Genomic DNA, 14316 nt, shown 5'->3' on the forward strand with positions numbered 1-14316 from the left:
GGTGATGACATACAGCGTCTACTTTCATCGCTTCGGAAAAAAATCAAAATGGCAGTCTTTGAAAAAAAAAAAAAAATTGTTGTTTGCATACATACCTTTTAATAACAGACTTTGTTATTCCTTCCTAAACACAGGATGGTGCCAAAGAGCTGTGGAGAAACAAGGTGTGACATTTATAGAATTTGAAGCATAAATATGAATATGGTAGTCTTAAAAATAGGTAATATACAGTTAGGCTTAAAAAAGTTTATTTAAATGCAAATTAAGTCAGCTAAAACACTGAAACAATATAGGACTCCTAAAGTCCTTAAAAAAAAATCTGACAGACGTCTTGCAGCAGTATTATAAAAAAAACAAACATGTATTGCTTATTGCACAATTATTGCTATGAGTAGTTGTCTAAAGTCTTCAGAAATATTCAGTCGGCGGAGCTTCTGACCGTTTTACATTCTAGAGACAAGCAAATAAAAAAAATTGTCTTTACAAACTTTACACTCAGTTTTGCTTCACAGTTGTTGTAGATGTCTTCATGTAACAACTATATGTTTAATATTGTAGTTGTTCTTACCGCATAGGATGGGTGATATTAGTATGATATAGATATTGGCATGACACACTATATACCGCTGCAGACTGCAACCACAACAATTAACACTGTTAGATTTGTATATACACACAACAGTCCAAATAAGTTTTAGCTGTGATTGCTCTTGTAATGTTTTTGCTTTGTATTCAGTATGTCAAGCTGTCCCTGTGAGGAGAGTAATACTTTGACAGGGTGAGGGCGGGAAGCAGCATGCAGTACCAGTAGACAATAGGAAGAGGGCAGTGTTGCCGTGTGTGGTGGCCACTAGCTGGCAGGGGCAGGGACAAGCGGCCCTGACAGTTTGAATTTCCTTCAGGATGCTCTGACCAAATATGCCATGAAATAGTCTGGGATTGGACATCTTTGTACTTTAACTGTCACCATTTAAAAAGTCCACCATGCCGAGCGGCGTCTGGGAGCGCAACACAGTAGCCTGGGTGGTAGGCAGCCATGTGAAATGAGTAGCCTGTATAGAGTTTTAATCCTCTTTAAGACTCCTATCCATCTCCAAATTAATATCTAGGGGCCACACATCCCTCCGCGAGCAGCCTGTCTATGTGTGTGTGTGTGTGTGTGTGTGTGTGTGTGTGCGTGCGTATGTGTATGTGTGTAAGAGAGCCACTTCTCAAATTATTCACTGGAAAATAAGATTAATAGTTATGCTGGGAAACACGCTTGAGGTCAATTAGTTGAGAGATCCTATGATAAAGTCATTACGCTACGAAGTCTATTCAAGGACATGAAGAACCGAGTCGTTAGAGGTCAATATGCGTTAATATCCAATGCGAAGATGCTATCCCGACTCACCAGTAGAACAGAAACCTATAATACTCATTACATGCATTTAAATGAGGCTGTCCTAATTACTAATCAGTCTCTTGTACCATTAGAGATGGAAATTACAAGTACAAAACAGAGCCTTGGGCCTCATTCACTCAGAATATATTCAAGTTTGCTTCATTTGGGTATAAGTGTTATTTTAATTGGGCCCACCCATTACAACTTTGTCACAAGTAAGGGTGGACATTCAACTGATTGTCCTTGACAGACTTTGGGATAAAGTTTTTTTTATTGTTGTGAGTGGGTTTTGAAAAACTTTATCAGAGCTAATAACAATATACATTTGAAATTCAGTCATTCAACACATTTAAAAAAAAAATCATTTTCAATAACACAAAATATAAGAGTGTGTTCATTCACTTTAATATCTGATTTCAAGGGTTTTAGAGCAACCCTCAACACTTTGTCATAAGAAAGAAAGGACATTAAATTAAATGTATTGGATCAACTTAGCAGGAAATAATATATTTAGCAATTATTCTTTTAAGAATATTTGTGTTATAACTTTAGATGGCTAAAAAAAATATATACATATGAAAGTGTGTTTATTCGCATGTTTTATTTCAAGAGTACCAGTGTCTCAAAGTAGTTTCCTTCTTCAGGTCAAAAACTAGGTGACGGTGAATCAACTACGCCTCTGCTGGTTACAGCCAAGTAGTGCACTCCATTTTGCCAAAAGTGGCTTCAAGATAATCAAAAATGAAATCAATTCCTTGCAACCAATGGTCAATCAATTGACGGATTATACTCATCTGTAGTCATACACAATCTTATTTCAATGAAAGATCACAATCAAAAATTGCCCAACACTAAAGAACAATAGAGATTACAACAGAACACTGCTACGTGCTGCCTTTTAAAAAATAAAACCATACTGTGTATTTCCTGTTTATTTTTTCTGTACCCCAATGAGAATATTGGCTAGACCCCTTGAGTGAGTCTTTCTTCAGTGATTCCCGCCCACCACTCTGGCAGCTTTACCCATTTACATTTGAGCATAATGCCGGCATTAGAGGAAGCACAAGGAGGCCCTGATAAGTTACAAAGTGCTGCAGGGGTAAAGCTCGTAAGAGAGGGCTTGGGAGTTATTTACAGCGTTCAAATCCTTAAAAAAAAATGCCATGTCTGCGGGATGAGATTGGTTTTGCAGTCGACGCCGTGCACACAAAGCAAACACAATGCAATGTGGAGGGTGTTTATGCTGTAAATGACCAGATGACACTAATTCTAATTGACTGATCTCATCCCATGCTTGGGACCTCTGTGTGTGTTTGTGTGTGTCTGTGTGTGTGACGTCCCTGTCTGAGCACAATGTTGCACATAAAGCCCTTGAACCGAAACACTAAGATTGCCTTTTCTTTTAAAGAAGAGAATTCTAAAAGCAATTTAATTTTCATTGAAGCAATGCTTTTAGCTGTGTGGCATTTTCTATTCAAATTCTCTGTTTTGATTGCCTACTTTTCACAATGAGAGCACTCCAAATTTGCAAAGGCATTACAAACGAGGTTAAAGGCAATGTCCCCCCCTTATCTGCAACGCTCTCTGTACTGTTGTTGCATGTGAAATGCATTTAATTGCAAATAGAAAGGAGCGCAGAGAGAGAGGCAACAATACTGAAGCGCTTCCCTCGTTCTCTTTTGAGCGAACGCATTCAAATCGAAGCGGCCAGACAATGAGGGGAAGGAATCGTGCCCTGAATAGTCGCTCTCTCTCGATCTCTCTCTCTCTCTCTCTCTCTCTCTCTCTCTCTCTCTCTCTCTCTCTCTCTCGCTCTTTCTCTCGCTCTCTCTCTCGCTCTCGCGCTCTCTGTCCTTTTTCACTCTCCTCCCGGCCAATCCTCATTTTTAAAAGGGGCGGGGTTTGAAAGTCCACTGTAGCACCTGATAGCACAGCGGCAGAAGACTCGCGAACGCTATTCATCACAGGACTCTGTTGGTCATGCGGGCTACACACACACACACACACACGCACACACACATATAATAAGACACTTCCTCTACAGTAGTGGTGAGCAAACAGTGGCCTGCGGGCCATGTAGGGAACATTTGATCCAGCCTACTGTACAATTGTGAAAGCATTAAGAACCTCAGAGTAACCCCAAAACATTTCATCCTCAAATGCTAAGAATGAATAATAAACATGTGTTCAACTGTAACATCATTTTTTCCCCCCCTTTCATACTGCAACAGCCGCATCCAAAGCTGAAACGGTGCCTGATAGGAATAAGGTTCCCCACCCCAAGCCCTCAGTTGCTCCTTGGAGGGTTGGTGGCGGGGGCGGGTGTCAGGGATCATGGTGCTCAAAGTGCTTGAAGCCTCATGGGTCTTTGTTGGGGAAGAACACTCCCAGCGGGTCTGCTGACAGCATCACGGCACCAAGAGGAAGAAGTTGAGGCAAGAAAGTGCACCCTTGAAACTTTCTATTCCTCCCCTGCTTAACAAAGATTTATACATATTTATACATGCCCAACTATACTGATAGCAAAGTGGTGTGGTGTGTGTTTGGGGGGGGGGGGTGAAAAATCTTGGAATTGCAGAGGTAAACTATATGTAAATGCCATAAAGTAATAGACTTGTAGTGCAAATCACACCATTTTATCTTTAATTCTGCTTTCGTACCCTCCCTGCCACCGCCACTGCCTCCACCCCCCACACCGCCCCATCCTCTTTCCTCTGGCTTAAAGGTGCATCGGAGATATGCATTTAAGCATATTCAGAACACGGGGCGTGAAATTAAATGTGTGGCAGAGTGAGAAAAATATACAGGCGCCCGAGATGCCTTAAAAATAGTCATTTATGCAGATGGAGAGGAATGGGATGACCCTCTCTCCAAGCATTTCTCCCCTCACTGTTCTTCCCCAATCTTGCTCTGTATCTTCATTTTTCATTGAACTCGCCAGTTTGCTGCTAAGCAGCCTTGTAGATAAGGCAAAGTGCTAAAAGGAGACGACAGAAGGAGCTCAGTGGGCCCGTTTCTATTGCACTTTCACCCAAGGCAATGGGCAGAATTTAACGGATTCCTTCCAACATATGTTTTTGCCAGATAAGTAAACAGTGTGTGTCGGAAATGAAAAAAAAGCATTTGCAATTTAATGACATTACAGCTCCCAGCTTAGCCCGCCGTGCTGCGAGGCGAGGAGCAGAGAAAGGGGAGACTGGAAGAATGGAACTGGGTGTCATCAATGTTTTTTTTTCTTTCTTTTCGCCCGTTGCAAGAAGCAGCACTGAATTCTTCTTATTCTTTTCACACAAAAAAACACGTTCTTTCTCCATCCCTCCCGCTATTTTGTTCTCCCTCTCTGCCCATAGTTTGAAATGAAATTATCTAATACTTTATTCAAGAAAAAGTTGCCTGTCCTCCATCGTCCGCTCTTCTCAGCTAAAACACATTGACAGTGGCTGTGAGTGCCCCCACCCCTCCAATTCACTAAAGCCTCTTTTGTAAGGCTTTATCAATGCGCACCAAAAGCAGAGCAAGAGTCCCAATGTGAAGACTTAGTAGGTGAGGGGCAAAGGGAATAACCTCGGACTGTTACATTGGACTGACTGTAAATAATCCAACCATCTTATGTGAAACTCAGTGATTTTCCTCTTATTCCTCCTCCCCGCCCGTCGGCTGTCAGTCTGCAGCCTTCTTCAAGAAGACTAATTGTGCAGGAAAGCAGATTAGTGCTCGGATGTACTCCTTGACCATGTGCTAATGTGATGACAAATTTGGGCACCCTGGAAGCGAAAGGCGTCGCACGCCAGGGCACTTTTGGCAGGGGCTGTAATCTGCCTTTGGTATTAGCTCAGCAAACCGGCTTGTTTGAGTATGGATCAATCGCTCGCTCATTATTTTTACAAGAAAGCTTTATATTCAAGGCGCTTTGCCGCTGTTGATCTCTCATTAAGCATGCTTGGATGTAAATGCACTGGCAATCCTTGTGTAAGGGATATGTCACCCCGGGGCCCGGGGCTTGCACAAGCACGTAAAGGAGAAGAAGGGGCCAGGAAATTTGGGTCAGCCGCCGTCGCCAGGAACTTGAATTTCAGGTTTCGCTCTGAGCCACCTGCCTGGCTTTTCTGCATTTAACGTGTTTTTTTTTTTTGTTTGGTGATGTTGTGTTTTGAATGTCAGCCCTGGAGCCGTTGAGCAATTTAGGAGGCACAATGAGCTTTGTCTCAGTATCCCTTCCAAGTGTTCATGTTACCTCGCTAAAGTGCCGCCGGCTCCTGCTTTACACGCTCGACATTCACGCGTCTTTTATCACCGCTCGGCATACTGGCTGTACAGCTTAAAGGTGAGATCGGGTCAGACCGGGACGATAATATGACACTGCGGTGAGAGGCGACAGAGACTTATTCGTGTTTTGCTCGTCAACTAACTTCAACTGTTTGCCCTGAAAAGGAACTGACATGTGACACGTGATCTCAGCGCCACCTGAATGGAATTAGCTGTCAGGATGTATTGAGCATCAAATTAAGAGGGGGAATATTTTCAACTTGTTTACAAACATCCAACAATCCCGACATCTGTTTGCGTGACAAGGGATCACGGCGCACGAGCTGCGCAAAATAGAGACCTCTGCCATATTTGGCCTTACTCTACACTGCCATGGTGAATGACGCAACACGGAAACGAGCCTGACAGCACCAGGCGTCGGCTGTGTCTCTTTTTTAGCGCCCTACATACATAAATCTCTTATTTCTGTGTGTGTTAGCGATGTATATTTTTACACCTTCCAGCCTTGTTATTGATATTTGTTTGCCTTTCGACATTCAAGTGCATTTGTATCTCCTGTATGGCTTCTATTCCTATGGAAGGGAAAAAAATGGTGCTGTAATATTTTCAGTTTGCTCAGTTCCAATTGCCCCACTTAACCTGCTAAAAATGCCTGAGCTGTCAACATGCTTTGTGAATGATTTTATTTGCTTGGAGAAAGCAGAAGCTAAATAAACATAGCTGGGCATTCCGCCTATCTGACGGACCGGTCCCCCTATCCACCTATGACGGACGCCCATTTCGTAGGCGATAAACGGGAAACTTAAAAACTAGTCGGACTAAGCATGGGAAGCGCATTTTTTCCCATCTATGTACTCGTCTAGTTTCGCGGCCACCCATCCCTTTAAGTGGTATCGATGCAAAGCTCCGCTTCTCTGCTTTCAGAATCTGTTGTGCATTACATTAGCACAAAAAAAAAAGAAAAAAAAAAACATTGTTAGCAAAAACGGTTCATGAGTTATGGTGATATGAAAAACGTTTTTTTTTTTTTAAGTTTGTTGAAGTTGGTAATCGGAAACACTAACGGAAGTCCATTTAAAATGATAGTCGGACCGGGCTATAGGCAATTACTATTTGGCCCGGCCGGACAAATAGGCGGATAAATAGACGGCGGAAGGCGATAAACGGACCGCAATTTTTTTGTAAAATGCCCAGCTCTGTAAATAAATATTATATTGTATGTACAATGTAGCAGTTTAGCAGTGAGGAAAATCTGTAAACCACTAGAGAGCTGATTACAAATACTCGTCTGTACAACCTATGACCCCAGTTAAGTCAAGCTCCCTATACTGTTTGACCAGGTTGAACCTAGCACGTCACCTGCAAGAAACATTTATCTCACACTGCTTTGACCTTAAGAATATCTCGGCTGAAAGGTGTAACACAACCCCTTAGACGAATGGCAATTTTTGGTTTTCGTGCGACTTTTGGGACCTATTTCAGTCCGTTTCTGAAGTGTATAACCTTCGCCGTAGTTTTCAGTTTCTGTGTTGTACGACCGGATTATGACATTTCCATAAAAATCTTCTTTATTGGTGTTAAACTGAAAGTGTTGTGATACAATAAACAATAACATTTAAATGGTTTTGTGTTGAAAGGAACCTTTAAGAATTTACCTTTGACCCAAGCTACCTCTGCAGTCTGATTTGGGGTATCCTTTTAAAGCTCATATAACAAAAAAAAAATGTTGAATTGATTTAGAACGTTAATATTTCCTAAAAGTCTGATCACAGTCTGTGCTTGGTTGTGCACTCAAAAAGAATATTTGCAGATTTTAACCTCTCAGCTACCTTGTTTGGGATGTCACTTTTTTTTTTTCTTTTGCTTTGACAAAAAGAAATTCTCCTAGAAATTCTGAGTTGACAAAATTGTGACACTTTTATGTGCACACAAGTCATGGAAATTCGACAATCGGGGCATATAAGACCTCATTGTAACCCCACTTTGTCTGACAAATAACTCTGTAACATAACATGGCACAAGTGTGACAAGTTGGCTGAGGGGAATGTGTAAACTGTCTAGGTACCCTGCTTGTGATGTCTACTCGGACCATTCATAATAGATTGGTTCTGAGGACACTTCGCATTAGCTCCCAATCAAGGTATGGAGTCATGCCTGTTCATCAGTAGAACTAATGGCACATTTCATGTGGCATGTTCTGAGATAATGCATGTGCTGGAATTTCTTCCAAATTGAATAAGATGCCACAGGGGCGCATTGTTTTTTTTGTCGGACAGTAGGACACTTTATCAGGTAATAAAGCTCTGTTCTACAGTATTACTTGGTGTTTGTTTCACAAACCTACAAAGTCCGTACGGCATCTGTTCTGTGATGCTAGATGCTTTTCCACCTTTAAAAACAGACGGCGTTCTTTGGGGCTTCCACCCACCAAGTAGCTGGCAATTGCAGCTGCTAATTTGACCTACGTTACGTTTTTAACTCCTCAAAGGGAAACATTTCTGTGTCATTTTCGGTTGATCAAAATTTGCTTACTTTGTGACAACACAGAAAACAGACTGAAATAACACTGCAAATCAAATTTTGACTTTAAACCTTTTACACAGATTTAATGAATCTTCGTTAGCTGCATGTGACATTTTTTGCTCTCATGCCGCACTCGCTCACATCTTTTGCATCCCCTGGGGGCTCAGCCCACCCCGCCCCTTTAAACCGAGCGACGCCCCTGCCTCTACCTGACTCGCGGCAAGTGCGAGAAGATCTTATCTACCTACAGGAGCATCTTCACTTAGTACTCCTTCTTGTCAAACATCACAAACAGCTGGACTGAAATGCATTCAGTTCTTGTTTTCAGAAAAAGTGTCATAAAAAAGCTAAAAAAAAAAAAAAAAAAAAAAAGTACAAAGCATGTGCAGCGTTAATCCTTTCATACAGGCTGAAATGGAGTGTAACAAGGCATGCTGACGGCTGATGTGATATGGTGACGTCACACTGTATGACAGTTCATAGTCCAAAATGTGAATGACATTTTGATCAAACAACAAATTTGGCGAGCTGCAACGTGTTCCACTAAATATTTATTATTGCGGTCGTAATGCAGCATACTGAGCTCGGGTTTCCCTCTCATGACGACAAATACATTTTTTAAAAATTCCGAAATTTTGGTACAGCTCTTGTAAGCGATCTCATTGAATTATGTAGGTGTGTGTCTGTGATTTCAGTTGTTCCAGCGTGTTAAATTGCTTAATATTAAAACCAGTATGACATGAAGTTTAGGACTGTCTCCCATAAAGAGGCTAACAGTAAGACCGGCCCCTTCAAACGATTAGTCGTGCGCCAACATATCATTTGGCAGCCATCTATTCTGTTAATTACAACAAGTCTGCAAGCATTTGACTGCTAAACTGCGATATTACAATGCGCGCGCTGCACTCCTGTAATCCTGTTAAAAGCAAATAAATAATCTCTGTGAATGAATGTTGGCAATAGTTCTTCTTTGAGGAGTGAGCAAGAGGGAGCCTACACACCGCTGGCATGAAGGGCTCACTCACTAGCTCACTCAATGATGTTTTGTCATTAAAGGTGCAGTCTGGGAGCCCCCCAGATCTTTTTGCTGTAATGGGCAAAATAATCTCCCGCTTTGATAGGCACACGTCGCAGAGAAGTACGCCAAGTGACAGGTACTTATCTTTTTGCCTGTGTCCTGTGTTTAAGAAAGATATAATTCTTTGCGACTGCTCCTCGGGGCATCGGCTCTTCAACTTCATTATTTCTTCTCATGATAAATATATATATATTTATATACCCCCTCTTCCTCCTCCTCCTTGAAAACCTGAGAATTAATACCAAAGCTGGCAATCTCTGCCAGCGGTCATTTGGAAATGGAACAAAAAAATGTCACATCTGTTTAAAGAACATTTTTTTAGGGCTTCTCGCATGACATTATTCTAATTTATTGATGGATTCATGGAATAATCCTATGACTCTCGCTCTCTCTTTTTTTTTTTTTTTTGCTTATTAACTTTGTGATTTGAGTGGCTATCAAGAGGCTATACAGTCTTTTCATAAACTCTTGTCAGAATGTTCCATTGAACCTCTCACAGTGGACTTTTTTTCCCTTCAAGTTTTTGCATTTAAGTCTACGTAGTACTATACTGTATATTAAAAGAATTGGTGGGCTTGGTGTCTTAATAATCCTTGAGACACTGGCTGAATAGAAATATGAAGTTATTACTGTAGTGAGCTGCTTTTGTCAGCAGTGGGAGCTATAGACTCTCAGCAGAGACTGTGAAGACTCATTAAATTATTACTGCCTTTAATTGTGCTTCACTTCTTATTGACGTTTGTGTTCTTATTCTGAACACTTAAAAAGTGATAGGGATAAACAATCCATTTCAGTAAAATGGAATAATTGGATCTAGAAAATTCCCCTGTGCAAATTATGATAAAAGTTACAAATGTATCCAGGTTAATGTCTCATATTGAATTAAAATCATGAAAGTAATAATGAATAAAAAAGTTATAAACTAAAAGGTAATGAAAATTGCTCTCCATGTTATGAGAGGATTTCAATAAGATGAAGTTGTTATTTCTGATATAAAAATATGTTGTAACTACTAACAATTCTTGTCAGTTTGATTTTATTATGCTGTATTTGGGGTGAAGACATTTTGTCCCACTTTCACAGTTAACTGATTAAAAAACACACAAATGGGCAGTTGACACATAAAAAGCAAGCTTAATATAACCACATTTTAAATATCCTAATAGGTGTCACAATTAATTTGCACAAAATCAGTGAAATGTCTAATATTAAGTGATGATGACATAATGACGCAATTAATAAAGAAACTTAAGTCAGTGTCACTACACCCAAACATAGACGTGGCCCGCCCCCAGCATCAATTTACCGCTATCCATGCACCCTAATGTAAACTTTAAATCTGAAAAAATCCGAGGTCATGCAATTTACAGTTCAATCAAAAATAATCAGGAATATATGCATCTGGTGAGACTCCATCTAATGAGCATTTGAAGAATTACCTCCAAGAATTTACAATTGGGTGTGGATTTTTTTTGATTGTATATCTTTGATTCCACCACATAGCAGAGGAGGAAAGAGGGAGTCTGTGAACTGGTCTGTCTATAGAACCGGAAATGGACTTACTGTAGACACAGCATAGCGACAAAAGCAGCACAAGAGTCTCTGCTCTGGCTCATCAGCACAACACATTGATGACAATAATGAAGAACAATGTATTGTTTAACAAATATAGTTTGAATTTCTGAAAGTTGATTATTCTATAAGTTTATATCAATTGATATTTCACTATGACAGAGTGGACAAAATCCAACAACATACATAAATGAGGAAATCTATGAAACATACGTGTAAATATTTATTCTGCAACTATCCATTTTTTCAGCCTCCAATGAAGAAAGACAAAATACTGGTCGAAATGTTACTGAAATTATCAGAAGGTTTCTTGAAGGGTGCAGTTACCCCATAATGACAGGGTGGACAGCAATTTCAGAGACTCGTGCAAAATGTTCAATATGATTATGACAATACAATACAAATGGCCGAATGACTTTTATCAAACAACGCGGTGATAATTAAACCATGTTTTGTTTTTTTTAAGGATCATTTAATTAATAAACACACACACTGTAATTTAACAATTGAGTAGAATGTTTGCAGTTCATGACGTATCCAAATGACATTCCAATACACTCGTCTTTTTAATCCAGCAATTCGGAAGTACAGAATTTATGTTTGAGTAAAAACACCAGCGGTGATTCCTATGTCCGTCTTCCATAAGAGCAGAAAGTCACGTGACCACGTCATGAGATGGTGTTAATAATAAGTGCCAGTCTCTCCTTCCTAGGAAGAGGTGCCTACCCTAAAGTGTGCATGTGCGTATTCAGTGTTATCAAAGCAGCGAATGTGTGTGTGTGTCCTAGTATATAGTGAAAGCTGCAGCATAAGAATATAACATATACTAGCGCAGGTTAATGGTAGACTACTGCACTTTCCGACAAGCGTATAAATTCAGTTTACATCCCCACCGTAGGAACGGAACGCTGTCGTAAACCGACGACCACCGGTTCCACACCCAAATTCAAGAATCGTCCCCTTTGAACTCTGTCCACTTATTGTATGAGGTACTTTTAACCAAACTTCTTGAAGTCATAGTCAGACTTCAGAGACTGCGTGCCATGTTTATAAGGGGAGTGGGTCCTGTCGAGTACACAGACATTTCTCATTTCTACCTGTGACCTTGGGCACAGCGACATGTACCGTCGGCAGGCTTCGATTTGCCACGTTGGGCCGTCATGGAAAAGGTGCAATGCAAGATAATTTCGTCTTTTTTTTTTTTACCCCTGCTTCTCCTCCTTCCCTCCTGGGAGCGCGGAGAAGTCAGAAATGCAGCAGTTCACAGCGTGGAGATTACAGGTAATATGACACACAGCCTTCATAAACATTCTTGACCCGAGCCGATGATGGAGATATTGCTGCAGGAGAGACTTTTCACACTTTGATTTGCCTAAAATGAGCTGGAAGAAGTCAGTGATCACACTCTTTGAGCTTCCCCACAGTCTGTCTGTGCAAACGCAGACACGTACACCCACACACACACACACACACACACGTAACGACAACCAGGTGAGCGTGCGCAAACAAATAGAAGAAATATCCTCAAAGAGACCATATTGACCATGTTTTATTCATGTGCGTGGAGAAAAAAAATCGTAAAATGATCCATCTGAAGCCATTGAAGTCAGGTGATAATCCACATGCTCGTGGGGCGGCCCTGGGGCGAATTAGGGAACGGGAAGCCATTGTGCTTCCATCTGAGGTCAACACGCTTGAACTGCTGATACATATGTATGTTAATTTGCCTAATCTCACTCATACAAATGTCTTACAGGCATACGTAGATGGCTTTCACGTCAAATCATATCAGGGCATCAGAATGGGATCTTTTTTAAATTCATATATAGAGTGCCTTTTGTATCACAATGAAATGCATTTTGACTCATTGCAAAGTACATTTATAAGTTTTATTTTGCTTGTCTCCCGATCACACCGGTACACCAAGTATACTTGTACTAAATCAAAGATGGGGAAGCGTTTTCCTATCAGAGACAATTTGGATTTTCTACAATCCTCTGCAGGCCATACTAAAATGTATCAGAATATACAATGGATCGAGCAAACAGATGGTTATTATATATCATGAGCATTTTTTTTTTTTGTTCTTCTGAGGTGGTTCTATTTTTTTTTTTTTTTTTAGAATTGCATAGCGAGCCAGCCCAAAGACCGCTGCAACCTGCTGAGACTGTTCCTGATTTCTTGCCTCTCTCATCTAGCTGAAGGTAAAGGTAAGGAAAGGTAACTCTCATTTAAAACATCTATCATTAATGGACTTAGTTAAAACTGGGCATTATTAGCTTTAAAAGTAAAGCTTTAATGACAGCTGTCTATTGAATTTCATTAGGTGTACAAAAATGTTGTGGCCGGTGGGAAGAATTGCACATTGCTCCTAAGACCCATTTTTCCACTGAAATGAAGACATATGTAAAACCTGATGCTTTCAGTCTTTTGAATAAATGAATAAAATAGAAATATCCAGCATAATAAAAAATTAACACTCCTCCTTCTTTGGTGACTTGACTAAATGTGTTTCCTCCCCCTCTCCATGCAGCCTTGACGCTCTCCCCGATGCAAGAAAAGCAAATGCACTCATAGCTGTAAGGTCAGGCATTAAAATGTACTTTCAATAGTAAAACTGAATCAGTTCCTTCGTTATAGAGCAGCCACTTGAGTTCCAACAATGTTCAGCATCTTCACATCAGGGCCAGTCGCCCATTCACACAAACACACACACACATTTAGTTTATTAAGTGTGCAAAGGAAATCAATTCCTATTCATATAGGGGAAAAAAAAATCTAATTTCCTTTCCCTTTGCTAAAAAGGAAAGAAAACAAGATCCAAAAGGATTCTGATAGGGCTCAAGGTGAGTGAAAAGTGATGATGTCAAAATCATTTTGGCTGCGCCTTTTTCTCGCATCCCACATAGTTATTGAGGTCATGCTGACGAGAAAAAAAATACCGAAAGGAAGCAACGTTGAGAATAAATTCTCATAAGATGTAAAATGGGTGTAAATATACTTGCAGTCAATGTCCGGAAAATGTTATCAAATTGTACTTAAAAATAAAAATTATTCATTTAATTAATCTTGATTTTTCTATTTTGTCGCAACCATATGGCCTTTCTGAACAAAAATCTAATTTTATTCTTGTAACATTCTTACTTGTTTCCCCTCGTAAAATACTAATTTGATACTGATAACATTATGAGTTTTGACACTTTAATTCCATAAGATTGCAACTTCAATTTTCTAACATGATTTGTTCCCGTAATATTACAACTTTATTTTTGGAAACACAACATTTTTCTTGCAACACATTTGACATCTGTGTTACGAACCTTCAAAAAATCAAATCTGATCCTGTAGTAGTCTAGTGCAGTAGTATACATTTTTCACATAAAAAAAAAAAAAAAAAATGAAAAAAAAAGGCCTTGGCTGTTTCTGAAAGTCCGTTTTATTATGACTTTGATTTTGTATGACTTGTTTCTTGTAATATTTGGGGTAAATATTA

General features: G+C 40.0%; 1 protein-coding gene across 13 annotated transcripts in view; it reads left to right on the plus strand.

Annotated features, from left to right (window-relative positions):
* The window catches only part of LOC147136421 (claudin-10-like), a 108791-nt gene that overhangs the window by 6911 nt on the left and 87564 nt on the right, over positions 1–14316 (plus strand). For 5 of the 13 annotated variants that reach the window (XR_015089550.1, XM_086051539.1, XM_086051530.1 and 2 more), the window contains exons 2-3: positions 12946–13033; positions 13357–13407. The exons of 2 other annotated variants lie outside the window; for them this stretch is intronic. The gene's annotated coding sequence lies outside the window, so the exon portion shown is untranslated. Of the gene's footprint in view, positions 1–9229; positions 9328–12945; positions 13044–13356; positions 13408–14316 lie in introns of all 13 variants that reach the window. 6 more of the 13 variants (XM_086051534.1, XM_086051541.1, XM_086051536.1 and 3 more) reach the window with 4 other exon arrangements.

This window comes from Filicampus tigris, chromosome 14 (assembly GCF_054856515.1).
Source record: "Filicampus tigris isolate MCC_2025a chromosome 14, RoL_Ftig_1.0, whole genome shotgun sequence".
Taxonomy (NCBI): domain Eukaryota; kingdom Metazoa; phylum Chordata; class Actinopteri; order Syngnathiformes; family Syngnathidae; genus Filicampus; species Filicampus tigris.